Raw genomic sequence first — 27,233 nt, 5'->3', positions numbered from 1 at the left:
GTGCTTACAGATTTCCTGTACTCGGGAGACTATTTCTGTCCTCAATGATGCCTCTCTGGGAAACCGGATCTGGTTTCCTAAGCAAACAAGCAGTTCACTTGCTAACCCAGAGGTCAGCTTCAGAGTGTTATTATTTTTGTGTGTAACAATTAAAAATGTTGCATACTTAAACACCTAATTCTGATTTATATTACAGACAAAAACTTCGGATTTAAAATTTTGAACAACGTAACATTTAGATCATTTAAATGTGTTCTTCTAAACTGTAAATACAAGGAAGCATTTTGTGATAGTCGCCCTTGGATATATTTTAAGAACATTCGTTAAAAATACGTAAGACCATACTTTCAGAAGTAATAAGAAAGTGGGAGAAAGGAGGTGTTAACAAGAGAAGCTGAAACTTCCTTTTGTCTGACCTATATGGTCTTACCTTCTTAAAAATAGGAGGCAAGTTTTGTAAAAATAAGTGCCTTATTTTCTCAAGAACAGCATTTTGGCATGTAACCTTTGAGCTTCTGCATTTACTTAGAGCCGCACAGAAGGCTCTGTGCGTATCCTTCGTCATCCAAAGTCTTGTTCTTCAGTTTCAGGAACCAAATAGATGAAATTTCATTCTATTTTATTTTATATTTTTGCACTGGGGTACAAAAGAAGTTTGTTATTGGAACTCAGAAATAGATTTTGATAGTGTGAGAAACAGTGTATCAAAATGTTAGTAATACTTATTTTTGGTTATGTTTATTTTCTTCTGTATACTTTGGTATTTTCCATATATTGAAATGAGTATGTATAAACTTTTTCAATCAGGGAAAAAGATACATGACATTTTGAAAACAGGCCAGAAAAATTCAACAAAAAGGCATGAGACTGTTACATAAACACATAAGTAACAAGAACACTTTTCGTGAGCTCAGTGGGTCTGCGGGAAGGACCGTGCTGTCATCTCATCCCCAAATGCCGAGGGTGGCTCTGCTCCTGGGTGTCGCGCAGCCCTGGCACAAAGGGCCCACATGTGTATTTGTTTAACAGGAAAATATTTCAGAAACACTGTGGCTCAAAGACTTCAAAAAGGTCTTCTCAAATGATGTCATTTTGAAGATTCCTTGCCGAGATGTGTCAGTACAGCAGCCGCAGGAGCCAAGATCTCCGGGAGAGTAAGACGTGAGGGTTAAGAGGTTCTGGCTTTTCAGCAAGTGTCACATCTTCAGATTTCACAAACACACATACAAAGTTAAGTCATTCTCGCTGGCGTTCAACACCTGATTTGTTCCATAATACAGGTGGGTTTTGCGTATTAAGGATTCCCTTGGCTCCGACAGTAACACATGTTGATGCTCTAAAAAGCATTTGCTCACTTACGGGTTCTGAAAGAAGTCGACATTTCATGATTTCTAAAAATGTGTCATCATTAAATAAGAATCCATAGTTCGCTATCTCCATTTCAAGAAATATTATCATCCTTTGCATTTCTAAATATATTAAAATGAGGTTACTTTACAGACTTATGACTAAAAGTAGGTGTGGCCAAAATTAAAATCAACAAGGCTAAGAATGAAAAATGAGAAGCATTGTTTGTTTAAAACACATCTGCATCCTGGCGCTATAATCAGCTTTAGAGTAAAGAAGCCTTGGCCAGCACAGATCAAACAAGTCATAATAGCATCTCATTTACATACGCTTTAATTATATAATCCCTCTCATTTATACGTAAACATGTTGTATTCGTGTATCTTTAGGTTAAGTGACTAATACGTTCTTATTTATGGATGAATTTTAATGATGAAGAGTAGAGAGCGTTTGCCAGACTGGGTGTAGGTGATCCCAGCTGGGTCAGTGAGCCTAAGTCTTAACAAGGTGTTTTTTTTTTTTTGCGGTACGCGGGCCTCTCACTGTTGTGGCCTCTCCCGTTGTGGAGCACAGGCTCCGGACGCGCAGGCTCAGCAGCCATGGCTCACGGGCCCAGCCGCTCCGCGGCACGTGGGATCTTCCCGGACCGGGGCACGAACCCGTGTCCCCTGCATCGGCAGGCGGACTCCCAACCACTGTGCCACCAGGGAAGCCCTTAACAAGGTTTTATACATCAATTTATCCATCTGTGAAAAGGGCATAATAGCCATCCTGTTAAAAATCAGCATTAATGTGCTATACATCCCTGATGAGAATCTATCTCTTCCTTGTAAACATTTTTCCAACAATTTATACAAACCCATTTCCTGTTGCTGATTCAGATTCACTAACTTCTGTTCTTAGTCTTGTTTCCTAGATCAAAATGATTTAAAAATTATTTGAGTGGGTAAGAGGTATTTCAACTTGAAATGAAGAATATAAAAACTATATTAAATTACATGGCGCTTTAGAATAAACAAGTCATGTGCAGTTACATCTTTTATATTATTTTATTAGAAACATTGTTAAAGATGCAGAATTGTTGCATTAATTTTACAGTGAACAGACATATACCCACCACCCAGGTGCTGTAATTAACATCTGCAGTTATTGTTGTGTTTTGAGAAAAAAATGACTATTTAAAAATTGCTGTAGTGCTAATGGCTCGGGGCTATAAATACACAATTTACACAAACACAGGTTTTCAAAAATATGCATTTCTTATGGGATAAGGTCCGTTGACAATCCAAACTTTTAAAATATCTTCATCTTCTTAAATATTTCTGTGCCCTGACCGCAACCTGTTCTTACGCCTGACTCCCATCATGAACTCGGAGCATCAGCTCGTATTCATGAGAGCACGCGGCGCTGTGTGCCACGTCGGGTGAGCTCAGGCAGCCAGCATTGCAGGAGCAGTGCAGCAGTAGTGCACCAGCATCGTAGCAGCATTGCACCAGCATTGCACCAGCATTGCAGCAGCAGTGCACCAGCAGTACACCAGCAGTGCAGCAGCATTGCAGCAGCAGTGCACTAGCATTGCAGCAGCATTGCACCAGCAGTGCAGCAGCATCGTAGCAGCATTGCAGGAGCAGTGCACCAGCATTGCAGCAGCAGTGCACCAGCAGTACACCAGCAGTGCAGCAGCATTGCAGCAGCAGTGCACTAGCATTGCACCAGCATTGCAGCAGCATTGCACCAGCAGTGCAGCAGCATCGTAGCAGCATTGCAGGAGCAGTGCACCAGCAGTGCAGCAGCATCGTAGCAGCATCGTAGCAGCAGTGCACCGGCAGTGCAGCAGCATTGCAGCAGCATTGCACTAGCATTGCAGCAGCATTGCAGCAGCAGTGCACTAGCATTGCACCAGCAGTGCAGCAGCATTGCAGCAGCATCGCAGCAGCAGTGCGCCAGCAGTGCCTGGAACATTGTTCCTTCAGCACCTCTGTGGACTATCTCCCATGGCCGTGGTTCTAGCTGCTACAAATGACCCTGCCCAAAGCCAAACCCTCCTGACAAGACAGTGCTATACTGCGTAAAGGTCAGCAGATTTCTTTCCTATAAGACCACCTTCTCAGAACTTAGCATATGTGAGCCTGCACTAGGCCTGCTGGGAGTAGTAGAGGGTTTTCCAAACACATCTTACCTTGCCCCCCTTCTAGTGAAAAGTGGGCATTAACGTCTAGCAGTGCGCAGTTGGGAAATGGTGCCCTGAGCTTAAATAAAATGAACAGTAGCCGTTTGGCTAAAGAGGTCCCACTGTGGTTGCACCTTGATAGAATTAGCCAGAAAAGATTGAGAGATAAGTTATTGTTAAGGGCTAGGCCACAAGAGTCCTTAAGCTTTTCCACCTACGGGATGGTCCTTTGCTCTTGGGATACACAGGTAATCAAGAGACCCGAGTCTGAGCTCTTTCCAGGACTCTGCAAAAAGCCATTTAAACATATCATGAGGTTCTGCTGCCCACGGCTGACAGGACAGATGCTCCCGAAGAGAAACCTGGCCTAGAGGCAATCCGGGGACTTTCACATTATCAGGGGAGAAGTTTTGAGGTTCATCTGAATTTTAATATATTCCTTTAATTGTTTTCTTTTTGGTCAGGGAGCCCAGATTAGTAATAAAAAGCTACTTTCAGAAATAAAAATAAGAATAATTGCCGGGCTTCCCTGGTGGCACAGTGATTGAGAGTCTGCCTGCCATGCAGGGGATGCGGGTTTGTGCCCCGGTCCGGGAGGATCCCACGTGCCGTGGAGCGGCTGGGCCCGTGAGCCGTGGCCGCTGGGCCTGCGCGTCCGGAGCCTGTGCTCCGCAACGGGAGAGGCCGCAACGGTGAGAGGCCCGCGTATCGAAAAAAAAAAAAAAAAAAAAAAAAGAATAATTGCCAAATGTTAGGCATGTATTACATGCCAGAAACTTCATCGTCTTCTATAATGTGCACAAGCCCCCAGACAGGGTGAGTCCGTCCTCCTCTTACAGACGAGGGAGCTGAGGGGACGTGATTGCTCAAAGCCAAGGTGACCACGGAGGTGAAGGCCGCCTGGTCCCCGGCCCGGGCCTGATGCCCGAGCCATACCCCTGACTTAGGCTGAAGTGAGGGCAACAGTGGGATCCGGGTGACTTTCTGTTTCCCGGAGAGACAGAAAATTACCTTCTGTCCTTTTCTCTTTCTGCCACTTGTGGTCCCAGGGCAGGAGGAGTATCTGGCAGTTCAGAGCCACTGAGCTGGCTGTCGGCTCTCCCTGAACCCCTCCCACTGGCTGGATGCATGAGGCCCAGATGCACAGGGTGTGTTTGGGGAAATGAGCTGGGAACCGCCCACCCTCCCTGTTCCTTGGCCGCCAAGTGAGTTGACCTTCAGGACAGCTTTGGTCTCAGCAGGTGACAGAGATCTGGGGGGAGCAGGGGGCCTCTGGCGGGGACGGGAGCCTGGTGACAGAGCTGGGGAGGTGACTGCTGTGTCTCAGGCCCCCTCTCCTCCTCGTGCAGGCTGCTGCTGGCATTTTGCACCTGGTATTAATTCACACAGATCTGGAAGGAAAGGATGCATTTAAACTTCCTGAGATTCTGTGTAAGGGGAAGCTTGCTTGTTGGGACATCTCTTCTTCACACTCAGGAGAGGAGTTTGATTTCCTCTTGGGTTTGCATCTCTAAGAGTCAACGGTACCTGATCCCGTTCTCCAGTCAGACCCCACCCAGCAGACGTGCAGGAAGTCGTAGTTGCCATATTTCCATGGCCAGGTCTTCACGGGTTGGGGATGACACCACGGGAGCAGCCATGCCCCACACCCTATAAACTGCAGGCCCTGTTTACTTCGTTGTGTTAACAAATGAAGCTTCTAGGATGGATATGCCTCAAGTTTTCATCCACAGATAAGTTAGAAACATGGAGGTGGGTGCATTGTGAGATCAGATTTTCCGTGTGTTTTAAAAAGGTAGAATTGAGCATCTGACTTTAAATTAGAAAAGTGGTTCTTGGCAAAGGTGTGTGTGTGTGTCTGTGTGGAGAGAGGAAGAAGCGAGTGTAGGGTGGTGGGCTGCCCCCTCAGAAGACACAGCGCCTGGTGTGTAGACGCCACTCACCTTTTCAGGGGCAGCAGTTAGCTGCAATGAGCAGCATCCTGGCCCCCCCTCCAGGTCACCCCCCTCCCCGATTCTGTGTCAGCATACCCTGCAGGCCACCAAGCAACCACTCGTACCCAAGAAAGTCACGGGTCAGTTCCTGAACATAACCGTGTAAATGGTGGGACTCATTCACTCTTGTCTCAAGTGCCTGGCAAGGGTCCCTCGGCTGCCGTCCCCTCCTCACTGCCTGGCCCTGTCCTTTCTCTGCCCCTCCGCCCTCCCTCCTGTCCCTGCTGGCGCCCGCTTCCTGTCTGCTTCCTCCCACAATGAAAACTGGCTCTTTAATTGTAGTGACAAGACTCCTCATGTGATATGGATGTAATTGCCTCTCAAAGTATGACGTCACCTACGCTTAGTGATGATTTGCAGGAGAAGGCAATGCTCTGGGCTCTTGTTTGGAATAGATACTGTGCAGGAATGAGGTGTTTGACACCTTGACTAAATAGCTTCAAAACAGGATATTGACTTTGTTCCATGTTCTTGATGCCTTATTGTAAAGAATCTTCAAAAGCCACCATCTCTTGGGACCAAATTTCCAAAGGGTTTTCCCACGTAGCCTTTCGAGTCGTTCTAGAGGCCATGGTTGTGTTCTGCCTGCAATCTCAATATGCCCGAGTGGATGAACCTGGGGGCTGTTGAGTGAAGATCCCCTCTCATTTTAGCAAAGAAGATCATGGATGGGGCTTCCACGAAACCCAAATAATTCACAGGTGAAGTTTTACAGAAGCAGAATTATCTGAAGGCAAAACTGAGAAACCATCTGTGAAACAGTCTGCGCTGTTGACGGAAGCCTCATTTGGAAATTATTAGTAAAGATCCTAAAGAAAGAGACGAAATTACTCTGCAGTCTCCTGCTATCTGTGAGCTATGTAAAATATTTGAGATCACTTTTGCTGTATCTTCTCATATTCTAAAGAAAATGGTCGAGCTTAAATCATTGTTCATTACTTCCTGCAGAATCTAAGATCTGAAATCTCGGAGAATAAAATCACTCCTCCACAAACATAGGAAAGGATGTGGTTGGTTATCTTGTGTCTGTCCCTCTCAGCTGCTTGAAGGCACGACTGGATTTTGTTCCTCTTCTAATTGTGCCTCGCAACCTGCCTGATACAGAACAGATGCCCCATAAATACTTGAAATGAGTGGAATCTCCCTATGTGATCAGCTCTTTATAAAATTTATGAAAACGAATTTATAGAAAATATGAGATGTGTCTTATTCCCCTTACTATTTCAAGTTTGCAAACAAAATACAAAGCGCTTTCACTGGACCTTTTTTTTTTTAAAGCTCTGAAGGTTATCCTCTTGTGTTTGTGTAGTGCTTTATCACTTACATCTTTGGATTTGATTCTCCTGACAGATGTCAGCCCACGGTTAGGAGAGCAGGAATTACTATTTGCATTTTTTACAGGAAAAAGGCTGGCTTTGAAGGGAGGTGCCCTGGCCTTCCAACGGCAGGTTCCAGCCAGGCCCCTGACTGTGACCCGCACTGCGTTTCAGGGCGGCTTCTTGGTACATTTAGTCCTTCTTGTGAGATGTGACAGCTATTGTTTTCACTGGCCTCCAGCGTTGACCCTCACCAGGAATTAGGGATAAACCAGCATTTGTGCCGCTGGCTTTAGGGCCTCCCCTGCCCTGTGAGATGGAGCCCAGTTCCGAGGAATTGGGTTAGGAAGAAGCTGCAATATCTGAGGACCCCGAGTTAAAAGGCTATAGCTCCATGTTCTGAGCGGAGACTTCCGCTGCAGTGAGTATTAGTTTAGTAGTTGTACAATCATGTAATTTGGAGAAGGTATCAACTCTGTACAGGAAATACAGGTTTAACAGAAATCATTTCATTTGATCCTTATCTTCAAAAAACCTGAAGTGAGAAGTTGGAAGAAAGGACCTAGGTGGCTTGAATTCCACCGCCTGCTGTCAGCGGCGGCTGAAAGCCTCATTGTCGTGAACTGTCTGCCTGAGGCTCTGGGAAACCAAAGCATCAGCGAACGGCTGAGCCAAGTGAGTCACCTGCTGAAATGAGCCCTAACGAGGTCCCGGTGTGGGACCTCAGGAGGCTCGTGGGCTCGAAGAGGCTGCGGAGGCTTAGGTGACATTCCTGTCGGGTCCTTCCTGGCTTGCAGGGCTCTGGCCCTCCCCTCCTTCCCTCCCTCCTCCTCTGGGCCCCGCCCTTCCCCTTCTCTCAGGTGGCGGGGATCTAAACCCCCGCCGAGAGCGTCTCTGATGGGTCACCAGCATCTGGAGTGGGAAGCCCTGGCTCTGCGCCCCAAGGCCTCTTGCAGCAGCGGGAGCCTCCAGGGTCCCGGCTGGCGCTTGACTGCGCTGGGCACGCGTGAACCGCCTTCTCCCGCCAAGAGGTGGCTGCCGGCCTCCCCTCCTTCCTGCAGTAGCTAAAGCCTCCTGATCTGATTGGGAAGGGCTGCCATTCAAGGAAACCATGATAATCACGTGAGCTCGCGTTCAGCAGGTGAAAGGACGGTGTCTGCAGCTCATTTCCCATCTCCGTAGTGGGTTGGAGGAGCGGCCAGCCTGTGTGGGAATAACTGGGAAACCAGAATCTCCTGGACGGCCCTTTATTTTTAACCTGCTCTATGTGTCAGTTGTTGTTTTAAAGAAAAGACCTTTCTCTGAATCTGAAATGCTGTTCATTCAAATATATGTTTAGCCTTTATTTCCAAGTTTAAGACCTTACTGAGTACTGAACGTATAAACTACTTGACACTTTTTACAAGCTGACTTTCACAGCAGTCTCGTGAGATAGACGCTATTATCCTTCTTCCTCCAAAATAAGCCTTGGAGAGAGAATAGCTCAGTTTGTCTCTGACCAGCACCCGAGGGCTGAGAGCCTGCCTTGTGCCGGCTTGGACGGGCTCCCATGTCGGCTCTGCTGCCGGCCAGCCGCCTCTGAAGCACAGAGACCATCGTCCTTCTCCTTACGGCCAGCAGCAGCGTCTCCACTGCGGAGCCAAGGCTGGTGACTGGAGTGCGGCACTCGAGGTCCTGTCCCACCTGAGGCTGCCGCGCCTGCGCCCGTCGGGTCGGGGGCTGAACCTCACCTGGCCCCTGCAGGGGCCTTCACCGGGCTGGCTGGGCCGCCTGCACACGCACGCACACGCACGCATCCTCCGCGTCTGGCCTCCACGCTCACCCTTGCTTGCAACGCACGGAGCCTTCAGAGCACCTGACGCAGGGGCACCGAAACGGGATGGACTCAGACCAGAGCAGCCTCGTTGGTGCATCTAGTTTAGAAGCAACTGATGCAGCCCCTTCCTCTGGCAGGTGAAGCCCTTCATTCCTCAGAGACGTTCACTGACTTGAAACAGTTCAGTCTCAACACGGCTGCAGGCCCCCGTGGTCTTTCCGCTGTGGCTTCCAGCAGATCACGTAGCCAGCGAGAGAGCTGCGTGACGCCTTAGCCATTCACGCGGAGACGGTCCCCCGGGTGCTTCCCTGTCACTTAGGAGCCACACTCAGCCGCAAGTGACGGGGGCCTGCAGGGGCTCCTCTCTCCTCACGGCCTGGAGTCCACGCTGCGGCCCTTGCGTCTCCCGTGACCCACGGCGGCAGCAGCAGTGGCCACCCCCGTGGCCTGTGCCCTGGCTGGGAAGAAGAGAAGGCCGCGGACTTACGGTGAGCCCTGGCCTGTGGCCGTTCTGCTCTGCAAGGGAAGGGGCTCGTAGGGCCAGGTTTTCACTCGCAAAGACTCTCTCTCTGGTCGAAGGTGGGAGGGGACGCTGCAGGGGGTACCTGCCCGCCCCACGTGGTGTCGCAGGGGGCCTGGCTCTGCACTGGCCCCGGGCACGAGGCTCTTGGCCCGCCCGGCCCCTGACCCGCGTCCGGCGCGGTCTCACCCCCTCCCAGGACCTGTGTCCGGTGCTGCCCCACGTGGGCTTCGTGTGGTCGTGACAGTGGTGTGAAGTAGACAGCGAGCAGTCGGGGTGCAGAGCGTGTGTGGCCTCTTCAGCCTTGGCTTAACAGGCTCCCGGTTTTGTTTGATGGCAGCTCGTGGGTGCTCAGTCCAACACAGATCGCGTGCGATTGGCTTCTCACCCTGTAGCACTGCCTGTGAAGAGCTGCTGGCAGCTCGCGGCCGTCAGGCGACCGTGCGGATCTCGGCCTGCACCTCCTGTGTCGTTTGCCCTCTCTCGTGCTCCCTGCCACCCCGTGTTGGTGTCGATGGGACACCATGCGGAGCCGTGCTTGTACTCACGTGAATCTCCTGTGAGCTCTCCGTCTTGCCGTACCTGCACTTCTGTGTTCGCCCGTCCCTGCTTTTCCGGATTTTATAAAGAAACGGGGCGTCCCTCAGCGGAACCAGCTGGCTGGGGCTCCTGTCCCTGAGCAGCCGCGTGCGCGCTGTAGCCAGCCGGCCCTGCAGTCTCTGAGCGCTGCTGCTACACTGGTGGCCTCGGAACTCAGCTGGGGTGATGGGAAAGTTGCACTAGAGGCTGCTTTCAAGTCTAAAGTTTGCAAGGTGACCAAAGGCATGTTATTGTCATTTTTGACATAGTAGTAGTAGTTTTCTCTGTAACTGAAATATAGTCTTTTAAAAAGAATTACACCATTGTGTTCTTTGAGGAGGAAAACTTGCTTCTACAATTTCTTGTAGATAGTGGGCTACCAAGTTTGCCTGCCAGCCACCTGAGGTGACTGTGGATGGAATCGACATGTTTGCAGCAATACAAGTTTTCTTAAATTAGGGTCAGCTAACAATAGTTTTTTTTTCCATTGAGATCTGGTTGGCGTGTAACATTGCATTAGTTTCAGATGTACAGCATAAAGATTTGATACTTGTATATCTTGCAAAATGATCACCACGATAAGTCTAGGTAACACCTGTCACCTTGTATAGTTACAATTTTTTTTCTTATGATGAGAACTTTTAAGCTCTACTCTTAGCAGCTTTCAAGTATGCAACACAGTGCTGTTAACTGTAGTCACCCTGCGGTGCGTCACATCCCCGGAACTGGACGGTTGTGCCTTTTGACGCCCTTCTCCCCCGTCGCTCGCCTTTTACTACGACTCCTCCCCCACACCGGCAGCCACCAACCTGTGCTCTGTTTTGATGAGCTCCGTTTTCTGCTTGCTGTATTTCGTAGGTTTCTCTCATAGGAGTGAGGTCAGACAGTATTTGTCTTTCTTTGTCTGATTTATTCACTTAGGATAATGCCCTTCAAGTCCATCCACGTCGCTGCAAATGGAAAGATTTCCTTCCTTTTGTGGCTGAAAAATATTCCGTTTTTTGTTCATATCTACATATGAGCTATAGGATATATATTAACCAGTTTTCAAAAAGGATCATGTAGCAACAATAATCAAATTAACGATAAATAATAACAGTAAGTTTTATAACTGAAGGAGTCTCTCTACTCAGTTCCTATTTTGTGTGACAGGAGAGAAGGTAAATCTGCTTATTAAAGGTGATTTCTTTCAGTGCAGGCAGAGATCACCTGGCATCGAATATATTTCCACAGGTGAATGTGCACATGGAGGTGAAATTCTATATTTTTTTTGTAACATTCCTATATTTCGAAAATGTTCTGACCAAATGTGCACGCACTTTTCATTTTCTGAAATGCTACTTTTTAACATAACATCATTGTTTCTAGAAACAAATCAAAAGGTTTTGTTCATCCCTCGCTCTGCCCCCCTCCCACCCCCGCCAGCATCACAGTGTGCAGCTCAGATACACAAGCTGTGGAGAGAGGAACACCCTCAGGGCATCTTTTTCTCTTTCTTTGTGGGTATCATGTTTATTAAGGGGTGGGCACTACTTTTCACAAATTTTACTACATGAGATAAATTTAAAGTGCTTAACATAATGCCTAGCACGTAGAAAGGACTCAATTTTCGTTGCTTCTTTTTAGTGATTAGGAGTGATAAACCCTGGAAGAATAGGACTGTGAAATCTCTGATCCTTCCCCTCAGTTTAAACCATGTAGCCTCAGACTTAGGACTTTTTAGGAAGGGTTTGGAGACATTCAAGGAAACTCCGCCCAGGGAGTTCGTTGTTTGTGGTGTTTGCCCCAGACCTCGCTGAGCCTGAATGCGCCGCCTGAAGGGGCACACAGGTGGAGGGAATGCTCATTTTTAATTTCAAGAGGAGGAGAAAAGTTAAAAATTGAGGCCGATAAAAGTTAATGAGGAACATTTAAATCTTTTAATGGGTCACTTTATGTCGCGAGTCAGAGTGGTTACTGCTGTTACTGTACATGTGCGGCATCGTCCTTTGTCTGCGGTAACTCCGTTCCCTGGAAAATGAGCCAGTGCGACGGGGAAGGCGTGTCCCTCTCCTGACGATGGCTTGTTCTTTTGACGAGCTCCACGGTTTTTTTTTAAATGGTGGAAAGAACAGGCACAAGGAAATGAAAATATAAAGGTTTGGGTTTTTTTTTTTGCCATTTTCCCTTATTTGACAGATGACTAAATAAAACAGTTAGCAGCAGGAGAGAGCATTTCTGTCTCTTTGTGCTTAAAATTTTATTTGGGGATGGGAAACATGCCCCGAACCCAGAGGGTACACTTAACATGCCAGTTTTCATTTGAGAAGAATTACTTTTCCACGGTCGGTGTTCAGGGATGCAGCCTCACTCCACATACAGTGTTAATGGTCCAAAGACAGGGCAGCTGAACTTTCTGATGGGCTTTCCTTGGGAGACATTAGCATGTCCCTGGAGACGGCTTCCCAGCTCTGGTTAGTCAAATCTGTATGTAGGGAAAGCTTATGACTTTTAGAAACGTTACTCTTGGACGGCCCGTCTATTACCCAGATCAAATATGTGATGTGCACTGCTGTTTTCTCTGTGTTAGACATGAACTAGACCTTCACTGTACCCACCTGCAGAGCCCAGGCTCAGGGAACACGTCGTGCACTGGACCACCTTGAAGGAGGTGCTTCTGTCACTGGGATGAATAAATAAGGCAGAGCATCTTCACACAGGGATCAGTCACCACGACAGTCATAAATGTGGAACAATTCTAGGTACTGGTTCATGTAGTGAGCTTTTTTTTTTTTTTTTTGCGGTACGCGGGCCTCTCACTGCTGTGGCCTGTCCCATTGCGGAGCACAGGCTCCGGGCACGCAGGCTCAGCGGCCATGGCTCACGGGCCCAGCCGCTCCGCAGCATGTGGGATCCTCCCGGACCGGGGCACAAACCCGCATCCCCTGCATAGGCAGGCGGACTCTCAACCACTGCGCCACCAGGGAAGCCCCTGTAGTGAGCTTTTTTATGGTAAAATTAATCAGTTGCCCTTTCTTCAGAGTTATCAGTGATTTTTCTTAAAAACACAGTACCAATTTTTCCATAGCAATTTTTTTAAAGCTAAAACTCAATTATTCTGAGAAATATTCTATCATATTTCATAGAGGGCAGTAACCTCATGAGCTGTTTTAGTAAAATAAAATAGGTGCGTGTGGAACTTATCTCTAAATGGAGCGTGAAATCTTGTGGGTCTCTCCCTGGCGTTTTCTCGGCCTGTGTGGCCTGACTCAGAAGGGTCGTGTGCTGTCAAGAGCAGCCCCGCCGCCCGGTCTTGCGTCCTCAGCCTTGTGCTGCTACCTCGAACTGTGGAGCCTGAAACACTCACTCTATCACTCCAAGTCTTGCCTTTCTCATCCTCACAGTGAGGGGCTAGAGCCGTATGCGCTGTAAGGTTCAGAATCTGAGAATAAGCACTTTTTCCATAAAAGTCTAATTACCATCTAGTATAAAATTCATATTGTTTTTAATGGTGCAGAGTATGCTTTGGTGTTTTGACATTGTGAAATCCCTAAATGAAGCAAATAATTTATACAGCCCAATGTCATCTTTTTTTTTTTTTTCAATTTTCCTGAGTTAGTCTAGACTAATTTAAGCTAACATTTATTTCTGTTTCCATACCAGGGTAAGAGATGATATAGAGTGTGACTCTCCAATAGAAATAATTGGATAATAATAATAATTCAAGCCACACGTGCAAGCCATTTAATCTTATATAATTTAAAATTTTCTAGCAGCCACATTTGAGAAAGTAAAAAGAAACAGGTGAAATTAATTTTAATAGTTTATCTAACCCATTATATCCAAAATACCATTTAAGTGTGTTAAAACTACACAATGTTATCAAGACATTTTACACTCTTTATCTTCTTCTGTACTGAGTCTTCACAACCCGGTATATACCTCACACTTTACAGATTGGCCACATTCAGGTCACACCTCGAGCTAGCTAACCTGCCGTGGTGAGCGCTGCACCGGGACTCTGTAGATTCGTGGGTTTAGAGTCTGCCTTCTCACGCAGAGCTTCATATTTTAAAACCAGCTCTTACGTGTGTGGAATCCTGAAGAAGGGCATCCATGAGAAAAGAAAACCTGGATGCTCGTATAAGGCCGTCGTTTGGGATGAGCAGTTTGTACTTTTTCTCTGTAGTAATCGTGTGACTTGACAGTCGGTGGCCTGTCCTTGTCCCACTGAGGAGCAGATGGGGCCACGGCCAGGCTGTCCCTGCTGCAAGAGGGGGCAGGCACAGGATTCTCTCTCCAGTCTTTTCCCAGCACCGGCAAGGCCACAAGTGCATGACTTCAACCTTCTTGGGGGCAGCAGCCACGCAAGAATGGCCGTGACACCAAGGGCGCCGGTAACAAGGAAGGCAGCTCAAGCCTTAGAGCAGATCCTTTCGCAATCCAGAGAATCCCGGAGTTTTTTACCTAAAGGACCTTAGAAAGGATGTAGTTGTTGACACAGGATTAACTGTAAGAAAGGAGCATATATCTTTGGGTCTTTGATTTAGGCCAGACAGATTCACTGTGACTCTGTTCTTTCAGACAGGTAATTCAGAGGGAGGAGGAATCCCAGTTGTCAGGTGGAATTCTGGGCTAACTTACTTTACTTTACAAGTGCTTTAACTTCACAGTAAGGATCCATTTAACGTTGGAGAACGTTTTAGCTGCACCTTTCTGTATGGTTTTGAGGACTGCCAAACTTTGCTAGTTACAAGCTCCAAACGTCTGTTTAAAAGGAACGTCGTAAGCTCATGGTGTGCTCTCTTTGTTCTCAGGGGCAGCAGTACACGTACATCAAACACTTGTAGCTTTACTGGTGTGACTAACATCCTAGGTTTTCAGTGAGTCCATGTCATTCTTTCCATTTACACAGCATCTTTTTCGGTAAGGATCTCAAACCTTTTTTTGGAAGAAGTTGGTATAGTTTTCCTAATTACAGAGATGTGGATGTTTTAACTCCCCTGGGGCGAAAATGGCTTGCCTTTAGGGTCAGCCAGGAGTCTGGGGGCAAATCTGGGATTTTACCCCAAGACTCCTGATTCTGGGATTTCCGCTCTCAATTTTAGTTATTTAAAAATATGAAGAGGCAGGATACTGCAGCTCATTCCAGTGCACGCCCAACCACGTGTGAGCAAATAGCCACCGCAAAGCCCACCTTCTCCGTGGCCCCTCCTGCAGCCTCAGAACTGAGGGGCAGACACCTCATGCTTTGCCAGGTGCTTATGGGAGCGTCAGAGTGGTGACCCGAAGCAGCGGGTCAGGAAGCAGGAGACGCGGCTGAACAGAAGGTTCCCCTTCCAGGACCCTTGCTGCTTTCTGGGTAGTCGTGTCAGCTGGGTGGTGATATCAGAATGACACAGTCTTTATTGAAGTTGATGTCATAACTCAAATTACATGTATCTCACAGAAAACTTTTCATTCCAATAAATATTTTTTACCAGAAGAAAATCAGAACAAAACTGGTCAACTCATCAACTACTTGGCGAAGAGAAACCTTAGATGGAACTTGTAAGTGAAAAATATAAGAAAAGGAATGTATAAAAAACGGTATTGTCCTCTTATTGATGGGTGGTGTCTCTAATATACAGGCATACAACATATTATTTATAACTCCATGTTGATTTAAAATTTTGTTTGTGTTTTTGTAAGTGTACACCCCCCCCCCAAGGCCACGCTGGCTCACGGGGGAGGGTGGCTTTCACGTTCGTCCTGTGACTGCCCTGCTTTGTACACGGGAGCAAGTCGTGGACATTTGCTCTGTGAGATGACTGGCCTGTTCATCTGGGAAAATAAAGACTCCACGTCCTGTAAGAAAAGTGTTCTTCTGGTTCAGTTAAAAGCCCCCTTTAAGGTAGACCATTCCTAGGAGAGTTTGTTTTACTTCCCTTATTTCACCACTATATGGCCCAAAGTATGTATTCAGTCTTTGATTTCTTTCTTTTTAAGTTTAGTTTATTGAAGTATAGTTGATTTACAATGTTGTGTTAATTTCTGCTGTACAGCAAAGTGACTCAGTTATACATATATATATTCTTTTTCATATTCTTTTCTGTTATGGTTTATCACAGGATATCGAATATAGTTCCCTGTGCTATACAGTAGGACCTTGTTGTTTATCCACAGTTTTTGGTTTCTTAAAACTTTTAAAAGTTTTGAGAAAGTTCTGTCTATTCATAGGTCACAATATATCGCTTTTGCCAGATTTGTTTCTTTGTTAAATTCTCCTAAAATTCAGCTTTGGAAAACTGGTATGTGGGACTGTGTGGCCCTTGGCTTGCCATCTCCCCACAACCCCCAGTCATATGGAGCTTTAGGTCGTCTGGGTGCTTGGGGGGGGGGCAGTTAAAGTTAATGCAGTTGCGTGCAGCATCTTCCCCAGAAGCCCATGGTCAAACCCGAGAGAAACCACGTGCACACCAGGAGATGCTGCTGGGTGGGCTCGTGGCCCAGACCCGCGGATGGAGCAACCCAGCCTCATCTTCCTGCTCATAAGTGATGGGGGCAGGGAGGGCTCCTGACAGCTTTTCTGTGCGTCCAAGCCCCCATGTCTGGTTCAGGCCGAGGGTCGCTGCGCTCCGCCCTGCCTGCTCCCCCAGGTGTGGCCGCAGTGAGTATGCGTGAGCCCCACCTCAGGTGCTTGCTGGTCCCCGCCCGCGTGGGGCTGGGCACACGGGTGACGAGTGACAGGGGCCTTGTGGCCACACTTCAGGGAGCCTTGGACCCCCGGAGGCCACGGGCCTGCTGAGATTAGGAGGCGGCTGCCGGAGGGCCGAGTCCCCTGCTCCCCAGCACTGGTGGGGGGGGGTAGGGGGCAGGAACCCTGGGACGTGCACACCCAGGATGTGTATACCCGGGTCATGTACACCCAGGACGTCTACACCTGGGTCGTGTACACCTGGGATGTGTATACCCAGGACGTCTACACCCGGGACGTATATACCCAGGTCGTGTACACCCAGGTTGTGCACAGCTGGGACGTGTATACCTGGGACGTGTACACCCAGGATGTGTATACCCATGTCGTGTACAGCCAGGACATGTACACTGGCTCATGCCCACCTGGGACATGTGCACCTGGGACGTGTGTACCCGGGTCATGTACACCCAGGACATGTACACCTGGGATGTGCTCACGCGGGTGGTGTACACCCGGGACGTGTATACCTGGGGTGTGTACAGCCAGGACGTGTGCACCCGGGTTGTGTACACCCGGGACGCGCATCCCCGGCGGCTGCAGCTTGTGGGCCTGGAGGATGTGCAGCATTGCTCAGCTGGACTCCACAATCCCCAGCTTCCCCAGAATCTCCGAGAAACTAGAATATCATAGAGATGTGAAGGCTTAGATTCCAAGAGCAGTGAACAGGTGTATTCAGATAACTTTGACTTTAGATTTCTTTTTTAAAGTCGTAAAAATTAGAATAGGCTTCAATGACAAAACAAAGGCATCTCTGGCTGTTTAACTGACAGCAGTTTGGGTTCTGGTTTGGCCTAAATCGTACCTAGGACTCTGAGGGATTCGCGGACTTCCCAGCACTCGGGCACCCAGAGGACCCTCCTCCCACGCGTGCTGCTCGCCGCACAGCGCTGTCCATCAGCTTCACCCCGAGTCCAGCCCCAGCGCTGTGGCTGTGCGCACCCATTGTTGCAGTGTCAGTCACCAGGGGTTCCGAGTGAAGAGCGCTGTGTCTCCGGGAGCAGCATCTCCAGGCGTGCAGGGGGGACAAGGCGATGCGTGCTTTCCATGCCCGGTGAGGGTGGCGGAGGCGCATGCGCAGACGCAGGGTTCCCGCTCCTGCCCTCGGGCGCCCAGACACCCCGGCGGGCCCTTCCCACCACTCACACCCAGAGCCGTGTGCCGGTGCTGTGGGCAGGTGCGCAGGTGAGCTCCTGTCCTCCTGCGTCCCGTGTCCGGCAGCGCCGCACCTGCGTCTTCAGCACCGGGGGGCCCAGGTAAGACGTGGGGAGAGCTGGACTGCAGCCCTGCAGAATAAGCGTCTCATCCCCGTTTGGCCGATGAAGCAACGGTGCGCAGTTTGGCCAAGCAACTTGCCCGGGGAGCGTGGAGACGCCGCCCCAGACGCTGAGGGCGGGGCACCTGCGGGCCTGCTAACCTCTCGTGCCCTTGTCCCCTTTCCTCTGCTTCCAACCCGGTTTCCTACCGTCGTCCCCCTTGGGGAGCGTAGATTTGCCTCTGATGGGTTTCTGACACTTTCCTTTGTTAGCTGCCCATTCCGTGTGACATGGGCCAGGACGAGCTCCGGGGCTGTCACCCTCCAGGGAGGGAGCAGAGCCCCCAGCAGTCAGAGGCTCCACCCGGGGCCGTGGCTGGCATCTGCACACCCTTATTTGGCAGTTGGGTCACCGTCCTGGTGTGTGGGCCGTGCCCACAGCAGAGTGTCGAGGCCTTAGCCAGGAGAGGCCTTCCCAGGACAGATACAAATTTATTCGTTAAAATTGCTGACTCCTTTGTCTTTGTTTCATCAGATGACTACGCCTTCTTTGACTTACTCTGTCTGCCTGAAAAAAATCAGCGTGGGAAATCTGCCCTTCCTCCATCAGCCAAAAGCTGACCAGGGGTGTCATCCCGGGGCTTCTCCCGCAGGTGGGAGCGAGGGAGGGCCAGGCCGGCTGGCTCCCCAGCCAAGGCAGCCTGCGGGGAGTCCCCCTCTTCCCAGAGATAAGGCCTGGGCTCCCTGCGCTGCCGCCAGCAGCCAGCTGTTTCAGGAGCCCTTTTCTCTCATCGAAGATTGTTTCGTTTTGTACAACTTCATGTTATTTGAATCTTAGATTTTTTGAAAACGGCTTTCTCAGAGGCTGTTCTCTTCTGCACCGTTTGTCCTGCGGCCCTCGGAAGTCTGGAGGTCCTGTCCTCATGTCACGTGTTCTACACTCAACAGCGCTCTTCTGTTCTGAGCGTGCCCTCCTCCCCAAAGCTGACATAAATCAAAGCTGGGGGAGACCCAGTCTCAATAAATCAAGGCCTGTCCAGAACTGGAGCCTGGAGGCTGCCCGGCCAGAACGCCATGGCGTGGCTTTCACTGAGGATTAATTAAAGGCCTGATAGAAAGCCCAGATGTGCTTCAGGAGAGCAGGGAGCTGCCTGGTGGCTGCGTCTCCCCAGGTTTCTGCCCACCCAAGAACACGCTGGAGGAGGACGGGAAAGGCATCCGAGGTTGGGAGGGCACGGAAGGGGGAGGTGCCCGTCAGCACATCTGAGTGGACTTTATCTGGTTTGGAGGAAACAGAACAAGCTTTCCAACAAGGAGCACATTCTCTCCGTGTCAGGCTCTGTGTGTACAGGCTTTAAATGGAAGGGAAATGCAATAGCTCAGAAGCTGTATTTTAATTGAGGAAGACAAAAGAAAATGGAACGAGTAAAGGTGCTTTCAATGTTAAAAAAAAAAATTGTAGTGACATCAGTGCCTGGTTCGCACTGCCCTTGTAAATGTTTTAGACCAAAGAAACTGGGGGATAAGCACGTCCGAGATGTTTGTGCTCACAGAGAGCTGGACTCGCCGGAAGGGGCTTTTGGGTTAGAAGTTGCTCCCAGCCCTCCCTTCGTTCCTGCACAACTCCATGGAACCGTACAGAAAAGGGTGCTAGATTAAATCCCCACTGAGCAAATCTGCATGAGAGGGAACGTGTGGCATGAACCAGTTCTCCATGTGTACAAACAAAATAGTGCATTGGAAACAGAAAACAAGGAGTGTAGCTTGTAAGGTAAAACCATGCATCGTGGCCATGTTTTTGTATGACTTTAAACTTAATATTAACCACTGTAGAAATTTGATTCTGAAGTTGGAAAAAAAGACAGCATCAAAGACTAATAATAATTAATGTTCTTTCCTGTGGTAATGTGTTCGCTTTCCTTACTGAATATCTGAAAATTAGCTATTTAGAACTTCATAAACAAAACAGTGACCCTCCCGATGGCCGTACAGTCTCTAATAAATACTTTCACAGGAAGAAATGAGGCCCTTTGTGATGAGGAGACCTTGCTGGTTTTATAGCATATCTTTATGTTAACATTAAGTTTTTATCAATGGAAAGTTCAGCTTTTCCCAGAATGCTGGATTTTCTCACATTACCCTATTGATGTTTACTTTCTGGACTGAACATCTTGTTTCCTATGAACTTAAATAATGAAATGGCATATATGTTAAACAAATTCCAGAGAAACGTTGTGATTTCAACTGAAATGATCTGCATGTTTTTATATCTGTTATTTGACCCAGGTATTTAAATATACAACCATATCCAATTGTAAAGATATTTTTTAATCTAATGAATTTTTAATAGACACATTATAAGTGGTCATATATGGCTTCTTAGTATTTTTATTCTATAATCTGATTATTGTGGCTGAAGTAGCAATTTAAATAGACTTTTTTTAAACATACCTGTGCAATTTCTCAGAAATAACAATTTCAACTATTTTCCCGATGATCAAGCCCTGAATTTCTGTTGAGGTTATTGGGGGCTGGTAGATCATTTGGGGTTATTATGTCTCTAGCTGCATGATACTTGGTTTTCTAAGGCTTTCCTCAAGGACCCTTGGCTTATTTTAGTCAGTTATCTGGGAAAAAATAGTTTACTGCAAACTGACATTTCCATTGGTCCAGATAATTGACATTTTCGGAAGGACTGCCATTTCGTGCTTTCTTGCTTATTAGTCCGTGAGGAACTTTCATGTTTACCATTGCTTCTGGTCCTGCATGTAAATTTCACTAGCTCTGCGCAAGGTTGAAAGGCCCCAGTCAGTGCCTGTAGAGTGAAAACTGGGTTTTAAGAGTCAGGAAATTTGGAGAAATAAACCTTCCCTTTTGGCCATCTTAAATACTCTCACATCCTCAACACTCAGCATGCAGACTAATCGTAGCTTCTGGAACTCTGAGTCACTTGGCAATTGTATACGACACAGCGCGGGACATCGTAAAGGAGCCTCCCTCCAGATCTTCCAGTCCATAGGCTGTTCTTTTATGTTCCAATTTGGAGTATTTTCACCTTTGTATAAAGCTGTATGTACCCTTTTACCTTTGGGCGGTAGTCTTCCTGCCCACAGTAGGCCTTCTCCTGTCTAAGCCTCTGTGGCAGTGATTTGTTACTTATTTGTTTGTGTGTCTGTCCATCTAGGCAGATTCGAATTCCTTGAGGGTGAGAATGGTGTGCTTCCTTTGGTTTCTGCAGTGTCTAAGTGACAAGCACGTGGTATGTGGTGATGATGGAATAGAAGGGGGCGGGCATATGTCTTTTCAGGGACACTTAATATGTGGTTGCCACACATACCAGAGGCCACAGCACGTTTCTTGACAGCCCTTCAAAAACTACTATCTGAAAATGCCCCCCCCGAGGGAAGAGCACAGATTCTCCCGGTACACAAAGTGTTTGGGGAAGATGCCCCCCCCGAGGGAAGAGCACAGGTTCTCCCGGTACACAAAGTGTTTGGGGACGATGCCCCCCCCTGAGGGAAGAGCACAGACTCTCCCGGTACACAGAGTGTTTGTTGAAGATGCCCCCCCCGAGGGAAGAACACAGGTTCTCCCGGTACACAGAGTGTTTGGGGAAGATGCAGCAACGCTTTCTGTTTGGATGACGTAGTTTTTGGAAACAGTAATCTATGATCTTCAACTGATCTGAAAGAGTTACTGCAATTCCCCAAATTAGGTAGCCTGGCTCCTAGAATAATCTCATTCATTATGTATTTTTCCTTCTGTATTTCTAATTGTATTGAGGCAAACAGCTAATGTAACAAACCCTGTGTAGTTTTGCGAGGTGGGAGCATATGCACCATTACAGTCACACCACCAGTGCCAGCAAGGACATCTCATTACCGAGCCCAGGTATTAACACTATTAAAATTCAGAATAGATGCACTAAGAACTTGCCGTGGTCAAAAATCAGAATTCTGTTCCACAGTGTACCTTATTTAACACAGGCTGTCTGCAGCCCAGGTGCTGCAGCCCAGGTGCTGGGCAGTGGGTGGGCTCCAGGCCTGCCCGCCCCCTGGGCCTGGGGCCGGAGCTGGGAGCTGAGGCCCAGGGGCCTCCAGCTCACCTGGAAACTGTGTCAGCTCCCAGGGCCTGCTTGCCCTCGGCCGCGCTCTGATTTTGATTCCTTGCTAGTTAACCGTGTTGGGGAAATGGCCAAGGAAGGAAGAAAAAGCCACAGCATGGCCCGTCTCCCCCGGATAGGAGGAGCACATTATTAGTTCAGCAGCTTGGCGTGAGCGAGTTGTCTGAAACGCTCTGGGAGTGATGGCAACCAGAAGCACTGTTTGCAAGTTAGGCAGCCTCTGTTTTCAATGTATAACATTTTAGACTCGAAGGTTCACTTAGAAATTGTCTGCTTTGATTAGACGTGGAAATGAAAACCAGAAGTCAGCGACGTATCCTGTGTCCTCCGGCCAGAGCTGTTAGCCCCCTTGGCTACGGTTTTGTCTTTCCACTGTTGTCCCATATTGTCACGTTATTTTAAAGCTTGGTAAAAGGTGATCATAAAACTTCATGATTAGTTTCTGAAAGCACATTTATCCATGGGCTTATAACGTGTGTCCTTTCTATCTGTGTAGGATACTTCAGCATAAACTATCTTTAAGTCTCTGAACCCACTTACCAGCGTGGGTTCCTTCTGAACGTATTTTTAACGACAGTAATGCTTAGCTCTTAAATTCAAGGGCCTAGTTATAAAAAGATGGGCAGGGGGGTCTCTGCTGTGTCGCGTCTAAGGCGGCCGGCAGTGTTGCTTGTAAAGCCACGTGTGGTGCAGGCATCGCCTGGCTCGGGTGAGCGGGTACCCACCGCATCTGCTTGGGAACCGCCTGCCCGGGGGTGGGGGTCCCCCCTCCCAAAGCCCCCCGTCCCGTGTGGAAAGCAAGTGGCTCACACCTTAAACGTTAGCCCAGACGGTGTGGGAGCCTGTGGCATCCCGTCACAGGTGACGGTGTTCTCTTCGGCCAGCGTCTTTGCTGCCAGAGCCCCGCCAATGTGTCTTCTATTAAGATGACGTCATGTTTACAAAACAGTCTGAGCTGACGTTCTTCTGCAGCCTTAGGAGGTTGTTCTTTGGCTTTGAAACTTAATATTTTTTTACAGTAAACTTAGTAAAACTTCTGCTTTTTTCCATCATTTCCTGGAATGGCCCAAGGGGTTTTCCTCTTGCTTCCTTGCAGCCTTCGTACTGGGCTTTCTTAGTGAAGGTTTTCTCTCTCCGGCGGAGCCAGTTCTATACAGACCTCTCAGGTCACCTTTACCCCTCTTTGCCGCATGGAGAATTGCAGCCACTGCTCCCTTTCTCTCTCTCCACGTAACCCTGATTCACGGGAACCATGGTTTTAAATTTCCTCTTAGGGACGAAGTTAGATATTGTTAAGTATACTAGTTCATAAATATTAGATCAAAGCATTCAGAAAAGCAGTAGCACCGGTAACATTTGAATCCGACACTGTACGTGTTCTTTCCGGTAGATGTCTCACCAGCTCCACAGCCTGGATGGATGGGGCGGGGGGCAAAGGAAGCCTCCTGGTTTATTCCCCGACCTCCGCTTCAGTCTTCTCAGCAGAGACCGGCATGGATGAAGGTTGTGATAGCTGACAAGGCACCTTGACGGCCGTCATCTCCGTCTGTCCCTTCCTTCGTGGCGTCTGTCTCGGTTGCGGTCCGCCTGCTGCGTGATCTGTGCTCATCTTCCTCCTGCTCTGTGCTCTGAGGCCCCGCTCACTCCTAAACCCCCGGCCCCGACCCACCTCCTGGCCCATCACGGGCAGCGTGAGTTATTCAGAGGGCGGCTGGCGCGATGCAACGCTTCCAACATCCTCACCTTCCACGCAGCTCCACGAGGCTGCCCCCATCCCCGGTCTGAGAATCCGTTTGCAGGCTGCCTTGTGTCCTATACTTCATCTACCTTGAGTAGGGGCCGCCGTCTTTCTTCCAGGCTCGTGAGTGATTGTCACTGGCCCCTCGGACCTGGCGTGGCACCAGCGCGTGTTTACGCCTGGTCCACGTTTACTGAAGGAACAGACAAGCCAGCACCCTCCGGATGAGGAGGGAGGACACTGTTGTCCTGCCCCATGCACAGGGCAGGGAGCTGGGCCTCAGAGTGAATGGGCAGGTGGGGGGCAGGTGGGGGCAGGGTGGCTGGCCCGGGCCCCAGCTTCGCACCCCATCCCTCCAGCCCAGCTCCTGGGGTGCGGCCCGCCTCCTGGCTGCTCTCTGGATCAGGCCCTTCCCAGATGTGTAGTGAAAAAGAGAGAATGGGGCCCACAGAGGACAAAGGCCTGCTGATGCGCGAACTGCCTGTCCATATCAACGGGGCGTACCCCGTGTACTTAACTGACCTAACGTGGTCAGATTCTAAACGAACTTCAACTGAGGGATGAAGGGTACATTCACGCCCTTGACCTGCGTGTGTGTTGTCACTGAGAGGAAAATGCAGCTTCTGGTTATGGTATCGTTCCGGATCCCCAGAGCTCCCAGGCTGGCACGCTGCTCCAGGCTGTCCTCGAGGAGCACCTGACCTTGGGACCCGCAGGGCCCGGGGCCCGGCAGGGGGTCCCACGTGCAGCGGCCCCAGGAGGTGGAGGGCAGCCGCTCTGCTCTGCTTGGGTGAGGCCGTTGTGCCCACTTCCCCGTCCGCCCGTCTCAAGGATGCCTTCTCCCTCAGGGCTCCTGGGGGCCCTGCTCCCCGGCTGCTGTGAACCCGCGTGACCAGTAAGCATCACAGACAGGGGAGAGCCAGGAGAGGGGCTCCCAGGGAGGAAAGAGCCCCTGCTCACGTCCCGCACCCGCTCAGCCGCCGCTGCTGCTCGAGCCCCGGGCAGCGGCCATCCGCTGCCTCCTTCCCTCCCTGACGCTGACTGTGGCTGAGCCCCTTGGGGAGGGAGGTGATGGCGTCCACACAGAGACTGAACTGGGTCGTTTCTAAACCATCTCACGCCTTGAATTTTTTTGAAACATGAGCAGTTTAATTCAGAAGGTTTCTTTCCTCTCGAAGTCTTCTTGTGCCTGGAAGCAAGAGGGCAGGCTGCGAGGCTCTCCTCGTGGGGCAGGGCTGGCTGTGGGCCCCAAGCAGGAAGGGAGGCAGAGGGCCCCCGCCTGGCTAGGGTCCGCCCCGCACACAGTGTCAGATATGCTCAGGTATGAAGGGGTTGCTTTCCGGAGAAAGGCTGTCTGGGACTCACTGAGGATTAGATGGAGAACAGCTGTCCTGCCCGTGGTCCCCGTCCAGCTCTGGTAGCGGCGAGCTTGGGCCCCACTAGTTCGCCAGCCCTTTTTCATCAAGAAGCTGGCGGTTGGCACTTGACAGCACTGTCTATTCACATTTGAATGAAAACTTCAAAAAAAATCTTTCCTTTTAGGCTATGTGAATTATTTGTATAGACTTAAAACTGTGTCTTGGGTGAGAGTGAAGAAAAATCACAGCAACGTAATTTATAAAAATTAGGACATCGAAAGCATCGGGAGTTGAAGTTCGTTTCACAGAAGGACACCCCACAGGGCGCTTTGAAATCGGGAGCTCTCCCAGTGCAGTGGAAGCATGAAGCGATACCTTTTTGACTTACACACGCTTTGCAAGCACACACCCTTTGCCTCGGAGGATGTGTCAGAAGTTCACGAAATTGAGAGCACCCCATTCTGATGTGAAAACATCTAATTGCCTAAGAAAAGAAAGCCTCCTGGCATAGGAGTTGCTTGGCAGTGGGGTAGTTGGCAGAAGCCATCCCTCTTTGGAAAGGAGGGGCTCACGGCCCTGAGCGGAGGCTCCAGCAGACCTGCCGCAGACACTCACTTGTGCACAGCACACCAGGCCCCGTGCTGCAGGCCCCGCGCCCTGTGCATGGCGGTGGCTGCAGCCCTGCTCCTGGAGCAGTGCAGACGCTCTCCGCTTCTTCGCTGGCGCTGGGGCGTGAAAGCTGGAGCTGGAACTCAGGTGACCTCCTGAACCTTTGTCTCCTGCAGTCATGCCATCTACTAGCGATCTGCCTTTTGTTTAGTTTTTCGTAACATGTGCCGTTTTTGTCCCGCAGAAAAAAATGCAGCTAAATTCTCACTCTACAATCACGTGATGGGAAAGGCAGCCTCATTCTAGCAACCTTAAGGCACCTCCCAATGAATTCCTGAAAATTTACATTTCTTTAATGCTCATCAGAAGATAAGCATTAAAGATGCAAAATTGGGACCATAAAGGAGGTTTGGTTATATATAATTTTTTTTAGATGAGTGATTTTGATAAGTCGCACTAGTTAAAAGTCCCCCACATACATAGTCACTTCTTTTATAAAAAGTCATTTAATCAGTAATACAGGTACATGGTACATGATTCAAGCAGCTTTCCATCTATGTTGGAGTGTTTAGAAATTGCTTTTTCCTAAGATTTCCACTTTTAATGCTGATACTGGTTTTATTTTATTTTATTTTTTAACAAGTAGAGCACGTTCCCTCATCGTATTCTGAGTACAGTTCCCCTTTGAGCCTGGATAGGCTGCGATTTTCGACGTGGATCAGGAAGGCTGAAGTCAAGTGTATTCAAGTCAGATGCTGTTTTCAAGTGAATGTATTACATGTAATGCCTACAGTTTTTGTGAACATTCTAAGCATAAAGCAGGCAAGTCAAAGAGAAAGATTTCTTCGCTAAATCACCTTTCTTCTATACGTGCTTTTTTCAAAAAGTCAACTCCTGTCAACACTTTGCATGTTAATGTTAATTCCTTCCTTTAAGGTATACTAGATACGGCATAAATATTTTGTCTAGAGCCAAAAACCCCATCCATGCTAAGTAACAGACTTCTCAAAAAGGCAAAACAACGCAGTGACTGGAGAGACAGCTCCTCTTTCCAGAGGCCGGAGTTCTGTGCGCAGATAGAAGGCAGGCTTGGCCAGGCACTGCCCTCCGACGACACTCCTGCACTCGCAGCCCCTGGGCTGAAACCCCCAGAAACCGCTGTACGGGCCCTGGGGCCTCCCTGGCCTTAGAGCACCTTCGCAGCGTGCCGCCTTCAAATGACTTCTGGAGGACGCCGAATCTGTTTCTCAACTACGGAGGCTGATGGAGAGAAAGCAATGTCTTTCGTTTGGAAGATACCGAGGGGATGTGATTTTTTAAATGTTTTGTGATTGTTAATAAGTAAACTCCCATAGCCCTCCCAGCAAATATATTTCAAATACCGATTGCCACAACCCCAGTATCAGTGGGCACTGGGAGCGTATTTGGGAAGAGTGTAAGACGTCATCCCCAAACTCCGTGGAGCTCAAAATCTTTCACATAAAAATGTGATTTTTATTTATTTTTTTTATTTTAAAATTTATTTCATTTATTTATTTTTGGCTGTGTTGGGTCTTTGTTGCTGTGTGTGGGCTTTTCTCTATTTGCAGCGAGCAGGGGCTACTCTTCATTGCGGTGCGCCGGCTTCTCATTGTGGTGGCTTCTCTTGCTGCAGAGCACGGGCTCTAGGCGTGCGGGCTTCAGTAGTTGTGGC

General features: G+C 48.9%; 1 protein-coding gene and 1 long non-coding RNA gene across 4 annotated transcripts in view; both read left to right on the top strand.

Moving 5' to 3' along the window:
- Positions 1 to 27,233, top strand: part of GMDS (GDP-mannose 4,6-dehydratase) — a 485,716-nt gene that overhangs the window by 228,157 nt on the left and 230,326 nt on the right. The window lies entirely within an intron of this gene.
- Positions 6,727 to 27,233, top strand: part of LOC113631662 (uncharacterized) — a 44,814-nt gene continuing 24,307 nt past the window's right edge. The window contains exon 1 of the long non-coding RNA XR_003437479.1: positions 6,727 to 9,131. This is a non-coding gene — a long non-coding RNA (uncharacterized LOC113631662). The remainder of the gene's footprint in view (positions 9,132 to 27,233) is intronic.

Source organism: Aethalodelphis obliquidens, unplaced genomic scaffold (assembly GCF_003676395.1).
Source record: "Aethalodelphis obliquidens isolate GAN/ISIS:26980383/991018 unplaced genomic scaffold, ASM367639v1 scaffold34, whole genome shotgun sequence".
Lineage (NCBI taxonomy): Eukaryota > Metazoa > Chordata > Mammalia > Artiodactyla > Delphinidae > Aethalodelphis > Aethalodelphis obliquidens.
The sequence above is the reverse complement of the archived record's forward strand: the minus strand, read 5'-3'. Positions and strand labels throughout refer to the sequence as shown.